This window comes from Triturus cristatus, chromosome 2_2 (assembly GCF_964204655.1).
Source record: "Triturus cristatus chromosome 2_2, aTriCri1.1, whole genome shotgun sequence".
NCBI classification, from domain to species: domain Eukaryota; kingdom Metazoa; phylum Chordata; class Amphibia; order Caudata; family Salamandridae; genus Triturus; species Triturus cristatus.
Window position 1 is genome coordinate 1,043,743,435 of NC_140582.1, and position 15,336 is coordinate 1,043,758,770.

General features: G+C 43.1%; 1 protein-coding gene across 20 annotated transcripts in view; it reads right to left on the reverse strand.

Annotated features, from left to right (window-relative positions):
• ADD1 (adducin 1) overlaps positions 1-15,336 on the reverse strand; it is a 573,879-nt gene that overhangs the window by 58,836 nt on the left and 499,707 nt on the right. The gene's annotated exons all lie outside the window — the stretch shown is intronic.

Consider the following 15,336-nt stretch of genomic DNA (forward strand, 5'->3'; position numbering starts at 1 on the left):
ATTTTATTAGCCGTAGACGGAGCTTAATTGCGACCTCTCTCGGATGCATCAATGCTGCCTTTCAATCTATTTCTTCTAAGGGGCCGGTGGTTTCCTCCCATTTACTTCTAAGAGATACTAGCCTGTCAGGAATGTTATTTATCAGGGTTTTGTAAGTCCAAGACACTGCTTTGGAGGGTATCTCTTCCTGCAATAATCTCCCTTCTAAAGTTGCATATTCAGGAATATCTGGGACATCAGGCTTTTGTGCCCTCCAGGTCTGTTGTAGTTGTAGGTATTTGTATCGCTGTGTGTGAGACAACTGATATTCTGCTTGGAGATCTGTGAAAGACTTTAGGACCCCCCCTTTAATATGTCACCTATTGTTGTAATCCCGACAGTGTCCCATCCCCTGAAGCACCACAATTTCCCCAGTTCAGGCAGCCGCCTGCCCTCCCACAATGATGTATTTTTAGTTAATCTTTTACCCACATTTCATCTGTCTTTCTGCCCCTTTCCACGCCTCAATTGTCCGCCGCGTAGCCGGCAATAGGTCTCGCGTCCCTGCGCCCCCATAGAGATAATGAAGGAAGGTATGTTTCTGGAACTGAAGCCTCACTAGTGCGTATGGGGGATGGTCACCTGGTGCGTGACACCATTCATTAATTACCACCAGATAAGCAGCCTGATAGTAAGCCTGAATGTTCGGCATGGCGATTCCTCCATATTACTGGTTCCGCTGTAGTGTTTGTAGCGCCACTCTAGGGTGACCCCAATCCCATAGAAGTTTCAGAAGATCCTCACTGATTGTCTTAAAAATGGTGTCGGGAATCGTGTGATATGTGTTTTGGAGTGTGTAGAGTAGTTTGGGGGAGCGTTATAATTTTATACATTGCCGCCCTTCCTAGCAATGTCAAGGGGAGTCAGCACCATCTGGTTACATCATCTCGAGATTGGCCTCTTTTGTTGAAATATACATACCTAAATATTTAAAGCCTTCATTGGTAATCCGAAGTTGCTTGGGTAATAACTGTGCATTCATAGTGCCCCCTATATACAAAAACAGCATTTAACAACAGAACAATGAATAGAAACATTTCTTGTCTGACTCCATGGGCACTAACGGCTGCAAGACTCGATCTCCATAAATAAATAGACAAGAAATATAGGATGACATATCAAATTCAAGACCTACTACAGCCTAATTTAGACCAAGTATCCTAATTATCTTCAAAACAAATACTACCCACTGCCAACTCTCTCTATGCTGTATGGAGAACTGGCATGGTGAAATGGAAACCCAGAAAAGAGAGGATAAAGAAGCAGGAATTTTTTATTTATGTAATCAGACCAATAAATACCCTTACCACTAGGGAAACAAAGATTCTCATTATTAGTTCAGCAATGCAGGAAATAACATCCACCTCTTCTTCTTTCACCCACTTCATATTGACCTCCCATCCCCATGTTCCCATTAGTTTTCCTTTTATTTACTGTATCTTACAACTCAACCCAAAACATGAAATTCTACTGACCCATCCCAGTCACTACGTATTATGCACTATGTATTCCCAGGATGCATTAACATCCTCTGCGAATACAAAAGTGTGTGTTATCCACCACCGCTAGATCCAAATTCATTGAAATAAAATTGAAAATAAAAACAAGACTTAACTCACTCAGTTGAATGGGACAAGAGTAAAATATAATATTGCTGAAACTACAGAGAAACTTGCCCAGTCTGGTATTAGAATCAAAGCTATTTACTACTGTGCAGGTAGCGTTTGGATTCTTTTCTGACTGCCTGAAGCATCTCTAAATTTCACTGAGATAGACTGGGATGACTAAGGAGTTGGGCACTAGACAGTTGAATTCAGTGACTGAAGGATATTCTAGGAAGATAACCACAGCTGACATCCACAAAGTAGTAACCGGTCAGAGAAACAGAAATGTATGGACTACCTGGAAACCACAAGGATTATTATGCAACCTAGCCTTGGTCCAGGTTTGTGCACAAGTTTGATGATGAGGACGGGATAGTAAAAATCAATAACAGGCCATCACAACTGAACCAGAAGGCATCTTCTGACACGGTCAGGTATGCTATGAATTTACATTGAATATTTTTTTTTTAGCTTCAAGGAGAAAGTTGCTTCAAAACTTTAGTTGTTGATAATATGGGAGGACACTATGCATACTTATAGCTAATTGAAGATGGTTTAATGGAGTCAATTAACAGTTTCAAACATGTGTAGGCTCTAGTCTGTGGGCAAAGTCCAATAGATCCAAGTGCTACCGTTCTTATGCGTAGATGTTCTCTTACACGTTGGTCCTTTCACAGGTCACGGGTGCTTCTTAGCATTTGGCCACAAGATCTCAGACAAGACATGTCCTTCTGATGCAAGTGATTAAGTTCTTTGTGTAGCAGGTTGTCCGCACATCACCTGCTGTCAAAGAATTTGAGGACATACGGGAAGATCCTTGGCTCAAGCCTGTACTTCAATAAAGTGATTCTTCCAGGAAGGAAAGCGGAAGTTGAAAAGCACACAACATGGCTGAACTACATTAGCTGTGGCGTATGCAGGGGTTCAAAATAACCTTTGTTGTCAACGAGGTACTTTAGCACACGCAGCAGTTAAGATGAAAACTCCTCATTAAAGTCAATGAACCCAGATGATGTCAGTAGAACACACCGCAACTGCTATGCAGGTATAAAGCCTGTGCCCTACCACTAGATTGTCACCTGACACCAACGTTAGTCATGGTATGGGTAGGGGGGCGGTTGTTACCCATGCCAAGAGAAAGAAGTACCTTTGGGTGAATCTCAAAGGCAAAGTCAAACACCCTATTGGTGGGCAAGTACATTAGCCAAACATTTGTAAAGCATGTGCCAAGGAACACAGGATAAAATACAGTTTGAACATGATTAAATAAGCGGGTTAGTGGCATAGACTAACTGCATCAGAGATGTTTATATCTGGACAGGTCAATACAGCTGCCTTTAGGTTTAGAACACAAATTTGATTAGTATTGTTCACAGAAAGCCAAACATTGTGCCCAAGTAACATACCTAGAAATAAATCACAACAACACTACCAATTATCTTTTGTCATGGAAACCTCAAGATCTGGAAATAAAGAGAATCCAACAAGAAGGCTGCAGTCAGTGAATCACACTGTATGCCTATCTCCAAAGTTTGACTAATAGACTGTAAATTGCACTTTTGGATTCCTACAATTGTGACTGTTGAAGACAAGTAACAGATCAGATTCAGTGACGCCAGGACAAGCAGAGTTCCTGTGGTGTAAAAGATCCTGTTAACCAAGCCTCCAAGGATGAGGTAATGTGCATAAGCAATGCAGTTACACTAGAGACACTATCATGAGCTTGTTTCTGACCATGGATGCCAAACTAAGGCCAAAACAAAACATGTATTGGTAGGGAAACCCTCTCAGGTCAAATATAAAGCACTATCTTGTCCCTTAGAGACAGTTAATAGCAATGTAAAAAGTCCATTAACCTCTTCAGTGCCCATGACGAGATAGTCTCGTCATGGAGCACGGTCGCGCTGTGCCCATGACGAGACTATCTCGTCATGAACCCCACCCACTAATACAACGCCCGGCACAGGAGGGGGAAAGGGCGTGGCACAGAAGGGGTTAAAGAACAAATTACTTGCCTTCAGTAAGTCCTTTTGTGGTAGAGACTATCTAGTCGCAGATTCCTTATCTTGGAATTAACCCCAGGTGTCAGACTGGGTCCAGAATGTTTTCATATAGTACCCCTGCGTTGTTTGGATAAGCGTAATGTCGGCGCCGGAAGTGACGTGCACAGAGCCTATATAGGCACCACCCCAGCGCACTGACATCAGTTTCCTTTCGTGCCACGAAGAACACTGCCCACTGTTGTGGAAAACTAGGGCCCTGAAAGGGGACAGCTCTCTCCCTAGAAATCCATCTGCAAAGCGGGAAGGATGGGTTGGTCAGTAAGGAATCTGTGACTAGAGAGTCTAAACCCGATAAGGCTGCATTTCCTTACCTTAGAATAGATACCTAAGCAATACCTCCCTGGAGGTGGGCCTGCGAAGCTGTTTCACACTAGAAAGTCTTGTAGGACCAAACCTGCAAAGAGTCTGTCCCGACGGACCTGACTGTCCAGGCAGTATTGCTTTGTGAATGTGTGAAGAGAATCCCATTTTGCCGTTTGGCAGATATCCAGGAATGGCACTCACTATGCGAACGCATTGGTCCCTTTTTTGCTTCGAAATACTCCTACAAAGAGTTGGTCATCCACTCGGAACTCTTTTGTGCGGTCGAGGTAGAATGACAATGCTCTTTTAGGGTCCAGCTTGGCTTGGTAGATGTTTAGGTATGTGGCTTGGATGACAAAGCCTGAAGTTCACTGACCTTCAGGGAAGATGTTATTGCCAGTAGGAAGGCTGTCTTGATGGTAAGGAGCCTGAGAGGACATGTGCAGCAGCTCAAAGGGAAAGTAAATTAGAAATGTAAGGACAAGATTGAGGTCCCACTGAGGCATAATGAAAGTCAAAGTTGGAAACGTGTTGCAAACCTTTCAAAAACGTATTCACCATAGGGGATTTGAACAAGGATGGCTGGTCTGGAAACCGCAGAAAGGCTCAAATGGAAGAAAGATAGCCCTTTAAGGTGCACAAAGCAGATCCCTTCTGGGCAAGAGAAAGGATAAATAGAAGGACCGGAGAGAGGGGAGAAGAAAGGAAGTCATCCTGTTTCTGTGCCACAAAGCTGCCCTAACAGCAGGCGTATACAGCCTTGGTAGAGGGACACCTGGCTGCCAAGATAACATTGCAGACTTTGGGCAGAAGGTCGAAAGCTGACAACTGTCGCCGCTCAATCTCCATGCATGAAGGTGGACAGATGACAGGTTCGGGTGGAGAACCCTGCCCTTCTGCTGCAACAGAAGATACACCTGAAGAATCGGCCCGATCGGAGGGCGGCCGATGGCCATGCTTAACAGCTCAGGATACCAAACTTTCCAAGCCCAGTCCAGAGCCACAAGGATGACTTGTGCCTGGTCGTTCCTGATCTTCTTGAGAACTCTGGGCAGGATAGGTATTAGCGGAAAAGCGTACAGGAGGCCTGAGCTCCACTCGAGATGAACAGCCTCTCCGAGCGAGAGCCGCTGGAAACTCCAGTGCGCAAAACCGCTGACATTGCACGTTCTCGGTAGTGGCGAACAGATATAACCAAGGCTCTCCCCACTGCTGAAAGAGACCTTTCACCACAACCGAACAGAGAAACCATTCGAGATCCGATAGGCATCTTTAGTTGAGTTTGTCTGCACTGGTACTGAGAGAGCCTGTCAGGTGTTGAAACACCAGGGATATGCCCTGACGTTTCAGTCATGTCCAGAGGCACAGGGCCTCTTTACAAAGGGTCCACGACCCAGCCCGCCCTGTTTGTTGCAGCACCACATGGCAGTGGTGTTACCTGTGAACACTCACACTAGCCTTCCCTCGATAGAGGGCAGAAAGACAATGCCAGTCGGATCGTCCAGAGCTTCAGTAAGTTGATGTAGACTCTGGATTACCCGGGAGACGCACCATCCCCACACATCTGTCAGATCTGGTTGCGGAAGGGAGAGGGGTCTGCCCCTGACCCAATCGCAATTGTTAACCACCAATGCAGATCTTTTGCTGTTCCCTCCAATATATAGACCATGTCAGAGAGATCCCCCTGATGCCGCACCCACTGGAACTTCAGTTCCCATTGCGAGGCCTGCATATGAGATAGGGGATGACTGGCACCCCTGATCCCCGCAGATGAGCTGCAACCACTGCCATCATCTTGGTGAACAACTGAGGGGCACTGGTAAGGCCAAAAGGGAGCACGGAAACTGAAAGTGCTCATAGCCAACCACGTACCCCAGTAACACCTAGGGCAGGCAGGACAGGAATGTGGAAGTATGCATCCTGCAAGTCCAACGCTACCATCCAGTCTCCCGGGTCAAGGGCAGGTACGACTTGAGCTAGCGCGAGTATTTAGATTATCTCCTTTCTCAGGTAGAAAGTGAGAGCGCGCCGGTCTAGGATAGGACAAAGGCCACCGTCCTTTTTGGGCACCCGAAAATAGCAGTAAAAACCATCATGACCTATTTCTGGTGTTGGCCCCCTCTCTATGGCTCCCTTGGCCAAGAGTGCAGCTACTGCCTGGTGATGCAAGGAAAGATGGTCCTCCATCAGCCCGTCACAAGGCTGGTTAGAATTGCAAAGATCCCCTCTATAATGGCTTCTGTAGGATCTGAAGTCCCGGCATGAATAACAAGCATGCGGAGGGAATGTGCCTCAGTAAGTGGGGTAGGGGTTCAAGACGAGACCAAGGAGTGTGCCAAAATGCACCCCAATGAATGCAGACATTTTTGGTATACGTCTACTATCTAATGTTCGCTTCACTTGAGCTCAGATGTCAGTATGTAGTTGCATTATTAGCTTTAATTATTATCTATCTATTCCCCAGGCCTGCAATCTGATCCAAAACCGCTCTTGATCAACCAGACTGAATGTGGCACCGTAATACACAAACCTGCAAAGATGTCATTGGATCTGGAAGTTCCTTTACTGGCTAGTGTTGCCAAGGTAATGATGCTGTAAAGTGTTGAATAGCCATTTTCAAATGCTGTACGTGCTTAATCTAAAAACATTGTTCTCAGTGGCCCAGGTTTCTAATTTAGCTAAAACTAGTCTGGAAAAGATATTTCTATCAGAGTCCAATAGTGATATTAATGTGAAATTACTCTGATCAGATTGGTTTACTTTTTAATAGATAGGTTGAAAAATGTACCCCTGCATGGATTATGGAAGACTTTTATTTTGTTGAGGATGTTGCTGAATAAAGTGAAAAGGGTCCTGGCCCATTTAGTTGATGTTTGCTTTAAAATGTCAACCATTTTCAATTAGGACCAGGGCTCTGGAAGGTTTGCTTAATACTTTTGAGGTTCAGATGAAGTGGCTGTTGTTGGTTCCCAAGGTGGGAGGTGGTGCAGACAATTCGACACCGTTGCTTCTGTAGACAGAAGATATATAGTTAGTTTTCCTAGTCTGCTCCTGATTTATTTTTATTTTTTTAACTTTCATCAGCGCCTTTACTTATTACTCATTTAAAACAAGATTCTTCTATCTCCTCTTTCCATTTAATGTACATCGTTGTTTCATCCATCTATTCTCCAGGCTTTCTCTTGTTATCTGCAATATCTCCGCTTTGAAGATACGCTTGATGTGACAGGTTTCTAAGTCTCTAAGGCCGGGTGGAGGTTGTTTCAAAATGTTACATAGCGCCCTTCAACAGGTTTTTTTAAGAGAGCTAAACTTTGAGGGAATATGTTCTGTTTAATATATGGTTGAAACATTACTCACGTCTTGCAGATTGGTTTGATGATGGGTACGCAAATTAGCCATCAAACAAGTACTGGGTATCGTTCCTAGCCGCAGGCACAGAACTTTCCAGCTGAAGCAAACTAAAACATAGATTGTAGCACTACCATGACCTCTACGATAACCAGTCTGTAATCTGGACTTCAAATAATAATGCAATCTTGACTTTGTGCCCCTTAGACTTGTTGACTGTGGCCTATGGAGTGCTAGATTTTTTTCCAAACATTGGGTGGTGGTTGCTCACCATTTTTGGGTGTCATTTTGAATCTCCTGCAGTAAAGCACATCTGCTAAGTGAACAAAAGTTAATATATTATTGTACTGCTTCTCCCAGCTGTGTATGTATTCTGCGGTGGCTGGTCTTCTTTCAATCTCTCATTCAGGCCTTTAAGCACACGTATGTTGAGAAATTAAAGATTTTTTATCTTACTTGAAACGACATTGTGACAAAGGTGGCTGAACTGAGCTTTGACAGTAGGCGTCTTTAACATTTGATGTTCCACAAGCGAAGTACACTAAGGAAAGGATGAGTTAAAGTCACCAGTTACTATCATGACAGAGGGAAGATTTGCAAATGCGAACAATGTAATTTGTTAAGAAAAGCTTCTAGTTAAAGCTTAACCCCTTTGTAGATAAACCTTATATAATAACTATGTATCCTTGTGTTGGATGGGACACCCTACATTGAGCTCAACTGCTAAAATGAAGTCTTAGCTTCTTGGTATTGATTTTATGTGGCAACACAAGGAATTGTGGGTGACCCTTTGTGTTAACTCAAGCTGGTTTCTTAAGTACTTATTTCTAGATAACCAATGCTCCACTCTTCCAGTTGACATATTACTTTGAACTTCTCAAAGAAATGTAATAGATTGTTCCGAGCTATTGTGAGGTGTTTGTCAAGCCCATCTATATGCCATAAAAGATGCTTAAACATAAATTGCTTTCAGGATAGTTTGTTAGTGATTCTCCTTAGGGTGATACAGGGTTATGCATCACCCTAAGTAAGGAGTATTAGTGAATGCATCAACCAGCCTCCTTCAAGCTTGGTTTCTCACCAGGTAAAGAGCATTATTCATCGGTTGAATTGCCTTTTTAAGGTTAGTACATTCTTCGAAGTATAAGAAATGAGCACTTTAAATGTGTTAGTCTCCTACTCAGAATATTGTTATTTGAGACTGAAAGGACTGAATATCTGGGCAAGGTAATCTTCTACAGTGCTATTATCCTCTGTTCTTTCATGCAGTGATCTATAACACCAAAGGCTCAATTTCTCCCTTGAGTCAATGCATTGTGCAGGACAGAGGTCACCACCTGATAAACGGGGACGGAGTGTCCTGTACAGACCAAATTAGGGAAAATATAAAGTAAACCAATACTGCAATTAGGATGGATTCTAAAGGGGAAAGCTCAATCAGTTATAGGTGCTGGAAATCTTAAGGATATGACCACAAGCAAAAATCATAAGTGAGAAATCATAACTCTTTTGGGAACAAGAAAAGGAATCCTAAAACCTGAGTAACTTTGTCTGAATCATTTATTTCTACAACCTCTACAAATTAAGAACCCATAGCATCTGCGAACAGAAGGTTACTTAGTGAAATTTACCTCCATTCTGGATAGACAATGTTTGCACCTGCAGAGTGGCTGACAGGTGAACCTGAAGATGAGGGCTTTGAAAGTCCTTTGTAGTTGCTAGCAGTACCTATTCTATGCTTGCTCGCCAATTGGATATGAATGATCAGTGAACATGTCCACACACCCACTCGCAGGATTTTTAGATGACCTGAGGGTTTAATCCAAACTGGCTGCACATAAGTCCCATTTCTCTTCTGTTGAAAAAAACATGCAAGCATGAAAATGTTCCTAATATTTTAAGACAATGGCGAAGGATGTTGGCACTTAAATCCTTGGGTACACTGTCTGACCGGGTATCTTTGTAATGCAAATAATAACCGCACTGAGAAGGGTCTTATTAAACAGATTACAGATAAATAGTTGAGGAACTGTCAGTGACATCCTCTGGTGGGATTCAAATGCACAGCGAGCAAAGGTGGCTGAAAGGTCCTGTCTGGTTCAGTAGCTTCAGTTCAGTCTTCATGTTTCTCCAGGTGCATGGTCTGGGCCTAACCAGAATTTCGACAAATTGTGATTCCTGGACTGGAGAACTAGTTACAGAGATCCCCTGTGTCGGCCATCTTGGATCGCTTGGTACTACATATTTTCTTTTTCCAACTATGGTCCTACTTTAGATTGATAGGCGCACCTTCACTCCCACCTGTAGAGATGGGTCAAGACATGCACCCCAATGAATGTCAATGTATACCTAAATTGACTCTGAACAAGATAATATGGGTGCTAGCTCGAAAACTGTGACGTGGGCAGTATTGGATACAACTCTTTAATGTGATTTTTCTTTCGATCTCAACAGTTTTATAAAAGTGTTTGACTACAACAGCACAACAAAACATGGAAGAAAGCTTTCTTAAAAAGGCATAACAGTCAAAAAGGTTAGTGAAAGAGCAACTATATTAAATAACACATCAGAAATAAGAATTACTAGGAGTTACAAGCTACTAACAACATAATGAGGAGGCAAGTTAAACACCAAGAAAATGTGAAGTTAGTGTAACTGCAGGAGGCAAGTTAATATAAATACAGATATTTTTCATACAGTAGAGTTATTACAATTAATGGTATGTTTCCAGAAAAGTATTTCAGAATTTGGAAAACTTTTGTTTGCTTGTCAGATAGACAATAGGTCCTTTCACATATATCTTCTGATGACATCAGCACTATCAAGTTTCTAATGGGATGTTTTTGGTGGATTTATTTGACCTAAGTAGCATCATGCGGGTCATCAACAATAGAATGATGGCAGGAAAGGTTTATTTTTCAACTCGGACTGCTTTTCTTTTCGTTAATGTCTGCCTTTGAAGAACAAGTCTCTGGGGTCCTAAATGACAAGAGTTTTGCTTACAATTTACTTCTATATGACTAGGTCCAATAATAGGTGGATTGATTTTGAAGATATCCCACTATCAATGCACACAATTTCAGTGTCGCTGCTGCAATAAAAATCCCAAAGTAATGTTTAGGACATCTCTGCATAGCAGGGGATGGTCATATCTAAAGCTAGGGAGTAAAGCTAGAGTAGAGTTCTAGGATGGCCACAACTTTATTAGGCTGGGACTAAACCTCTGGCTTCTTGGACGTAGCAATATTCAAAAGAAACCAGTGGGTCACATTCAAGCAGAGAGAGAGAAGAGGATCAGCCTAGTTTGATTTTGAAAGGGGTTTGTGCAACCTAAGATCCATTAACTGCTAGCCCATACCCAGAAAGATCCAAGATGCATTCCAAGATGACTAAATCCGAGAAAAACTGATGCATTTGTGGAGGCCCAAAATAACCCTTGAGCATTACTGGCTATGCATCCTTCTAGAATGGAGAAAAAAGAGGAATAAGGGGCCAAGCAAGCTCAGCAGGACACCTCAGTGTGCTACGTAAAAGGGAAAGCAAGCTTTCTATTTGACCTGTCTGCCTGCTTCAGTGGGAGAATTCTCGGGTTATTCCTGACTTTCCATGTTTGTGATCTAGGTCAACGCAACAGGACTTCTTAGGCCTGTGGACTTGTGAGCTGGCCTCTTTGGTGGTCAAGACAACATGGACATTTCCTAGAATGACCATGGATGAGGCTGAACAGAGGACAAAAAGAGTTTTTCATGTAAAGTTTGCACTTTTGGGAATTATAAGAAGTGAGATAAGAGGTGAAAGCAGGGTCAACTGTGCCTCGAAGCTGTATCTTTGGTAAAATAAGTCTTCGGAAGAACCAGATGATAAGGCTTAGTGAGGTACATGAGAGTCATACACACTTCTCTAGAATAGATCTGCATGCAAATAATGTAATATTTGAAGCTTAAGGACTGCAAACTATCCTCAGGCCAATGACAGAAGTGCTTTTAGGCCTTGTGCTCATTTAATTAATTGTTTAGCATGGAATAACAGAACATTACCAGAGTATTACACAAGTAACAAAAGGAATGAGTAACAGTGAATTATACAGTAATATTAGGAGAATACATTGAATAAGAGTTAGTGGAATGAAGAGAGGAAATTAGCACTGTTCTCAGCAGGTATCCTTTAAGTAATTTGTAGTGTTTAAATGAGACTATGTCCATGAATAAAAGGATATCCTATAAACGTTCTGTCTGACTCGAAGTGTATTTCAAGAATGCAAAGTAGTTTTGCAAAAAGATGAGCGGAGGTTCAAAACAGAATACCTGTTAAAGTGTAAGGCAGGGCAGTGCAGTGCAGGACTTGTCTGTGTGATTTACTTTCCAGAGTTTGAGTACTGAGAATTCATTAAAGTAGCAACTGATGGATTAGCAAGAGGCAATAGCTTGAAATGGGTGTTACTATATGCAATGGTGTCAGAAAACTAAATTACATAGAGGTGCTGGACCATATTTCACATGGGACTAAGAAGCATCTCTGTGTTTATAAGAGTACAGAAGATTTTTAGCATCCTAATTGGTTGTATTGGGGAAGGTCACTTTGTGTTATGGTAATCAAAAACCTTCATGCGCCGTACCCTACCTTTGCTTCTCATCACCTTCTCTCACACTACTGGGAGGTAGAAGGGGGCATGCTTATTTGAGCTGAATTAGAAGTACCTAGATAGGTTAAGAAGTTTACAAAAAAGGAAAATTAGGATTTTTTTTAAATAGAGGTATTTTAACAAGATATATGCAGTGGTCTGTGAGCACGTCAACATTATCCAACTCTTTTTACAAATATACAACTGAAATAAGCAATAGCAAGAGGGATGTATTATGTCAGAAGCCCAAGGTCCCTGTCTGATGTGATCCAGGCATGAAATGGAAGAAGGCTACCATCAGTTGACCACCAGGATGGAGCTACGATTCTCCAACTCGACGAAGAAAATTGCAGTCACTACTTGGGGTAATCTTCCCGTAAGTGAACGTACCACTGACAGTTAAATCAAGCTTTATCTGAACAAGCTAAACTATGTCCTCCAGGTTAACGATCAAGAAAGGAATCTGAAAGAGGAAACCAAGAGTCTAACACTGTTCTGATAAACGAATGACTTCCATGGAAAAAAAGAGCTGGTTTGAATGGATTAATGGAGAAGCCCAGGCTGGGAATGAGGTTCATAACTGATACCAAGCAATATAATAGTATGCTGATGGTATGGACCTGTGACCAGTCATCTAAATCAATTAGAACATATATGAGGTATTTGATGTTTATTTAAACTCCTGGCCATGTCAACAATTTGTTGCAAGAAATTATAGAGGAGGTGAAACCTAAAACCTTAGACAGTAAACACAAATTATAGCATCTTCCCGTAACTCTCCTGATTGGAGTTCATGGCGATTAAGACCAAAGTAAATTTGGTAGTGTTGGTCAGCTCCAAAATGTTCAATTGTCCTTGGAGGGCAGACAATGTGAAGTCCTAGAGTGGAAAAACAGCCAGTACTTCTCACCAATGATACCCTAGTTTAATGTGTTAGTAGCAGACTAATGGCTTATCAGAAATGTTTAAATTTGAATGACACCCTGTACTGACATAAGGTCATCAGGTATAGTAAAATATGGATATTTTGCAGCCATTTGACCATAAATTCTAACAAGCGCTCTCAAATATCACGGAAAGGCAGGCTGATTTCCATGTAACTGTTGAACTGAACAGGAAGACTAGATGTTTAAATAACTTGGGTTTCAAAGGCAGTCTAGATATGGGTCCTTTGGCTTACATTCTCATCAAGGCTACCATTGCTTCTCTGAAATATTACTGAAACTATGCCTGTATTCAGAACTATGGTCCTAATTTAGATCTTGGCGGACGGGTTACTCTGTTACAACGGTGATGGATATCCTGCCCGCCGAAATATAAATCCCATAGGATATAATGGGATTTATATTTCGGCAGATGGGATATCCGTCACTGTTGTGACGGAGTAACCCGTCCGCCCTAGTGCAGGTGTTCACAGACAACACCACCAATGTGATACTGCAAAACCCAGGACAACGTGGGGTTGTACACCCTTTGTTAAGAGGCCCTGCGCCTATGGACATGGCTTTAACATCAGGGCATATCCCTGGTGGTTCAACACCTCGTGGGCTCTCGGAGCGCCAGGGTGAATGAACTCAGCTGAAGTTGTCTAGCAGATCACGAGTGGCCTTTTCATCCAGAGGTGGTGCAAGGTCTCTTTCAGCAGTGGGGAGAGCCTTGGTTAGATCCGTTTGCACCGCCGATAACGCTCTGTCAGCGGATATGTGTGCTGGAATTTCCAATGCAGTTCTCATGGGAGATGCTTTTCGTCTCGAGTGGAGCTCAGGCCTTCTGTAAGCCTTTCTGACCATAACACTCCTGCCCAGATTTCTCAGGAAGATCAGAAACAACTGAGCCCAAGTCATCATTGTGGCTCTTGACTGGGCTAGGACAGTTTGGTAACCAGAGCCGTTGAGCATGGCCATTGGTCCTCTGATCAGGCTGCCCCTTCGGGAGGATCTTCTGTCACAGCAACAGGGGAGGGTTCTCCACCTGAACCGGTCAATGCTCCCCCTTCATGCGTGGCGATTGAGCGACAACAATTGACCTCTTTTGACCTTCTACCTGAAGTCTACAATGTTATCTTGTCAGCCAGTTGTCCCTCTATTAAGATAGTATACACCTTCCATTGGGAGACGTTTGTGGCACGGTATGCAGAGAAACCGGTTGTTCCTTGTTCTGCCCCCCTCCCCTTCTCTCAGGTCATTCTCTTTATCTTTTCTCTTGCCCAGCAGGGCTCAGCTTTGGCCACCCTAAAGGGGTATCTTTCTGCCATCTCAGCATTTCTGTGCCTGCTAGATCAGTCTTCCCTGTTCAAATCCTCTGTTGTAAATAGGTTCTTGAAAGGTCTGCAACACGTGTTTCCAATTTCACTCTTCATCATGCCAGAGTGGGACCCTAATCTAGTACTCACTTTTTCGATGTGTGCTCCCTTTGAGCCACTGCACAACTATCCTCTCAGGCTTCTAATCATTGACTGCATGAAAGAGTTCCAGGTGGATGACCAACTCTTTGTGGAGTATGTCGAAGTGAAGAAGGGAAAGGCCATGCAGAAATGAACTGTCTTCTGATGGATCGTACGCTGCATCAAAATCTGCTACACATTGGCCAAGAAGTAACCCCCAGAGGGATTGCGTCTCATTCTACCAGAGCCAAGGCCACCACCACTGCGCTAGCACGCGGAGTTCAAGTTCTGGACATCTACCAGTACCAACATGGGCCTATCTGCACAGGTTCACCTAGCACTACTGCCTGTTTGAATCTGCAAAGTTTGACCGGATAACGCCAGTTATGTGAATGCTCTTCTGTTAAGGGAGAGGCAAAAGGGTCAGCTGGATGGCAAGAGCCTACCTCCCAATGGTCACCCTGGGGACCGTCGGCAGCAACTGCAACAGAGTGCTCTATAAAGCCTCTCCACTTGCAGAATGGTACTAGAGTGTGGGAGATGCACCAAGGCCATCTGGGCAGCAGGAGTCTGCAGTCGCGATTGCAACCCCAAGATAGTCAAAACTGTTCACCCTCTCTAGTGCCTCCCCATCCACACGGATGACATAATTTGTTGACGCACCCATTTCAAACACCATATGGAATATGCTACTTACCAGTATGCATCTGTTCTTGGCATGTAGACATGCAGATCTACACACTTTTGCATAATCGCCATCTGGTGTTGGGCCTGGATGTTTGCAGTTTGTTTTTCCTCTTGGAAAGTCTTTGGAAGTCACGAGGTGGGTGACTCCTCCCTTGGATCGTATTGCGCATGGGCTTCGGCTCCAGCTCCATCCTCAGATTGTTTTTCGCCAACAGGGAAAGATGGAGCGTAGTAATAACAGTGAAGAAACCCATGTGTGTTGTATCTAAATAAGATAGACTGGAA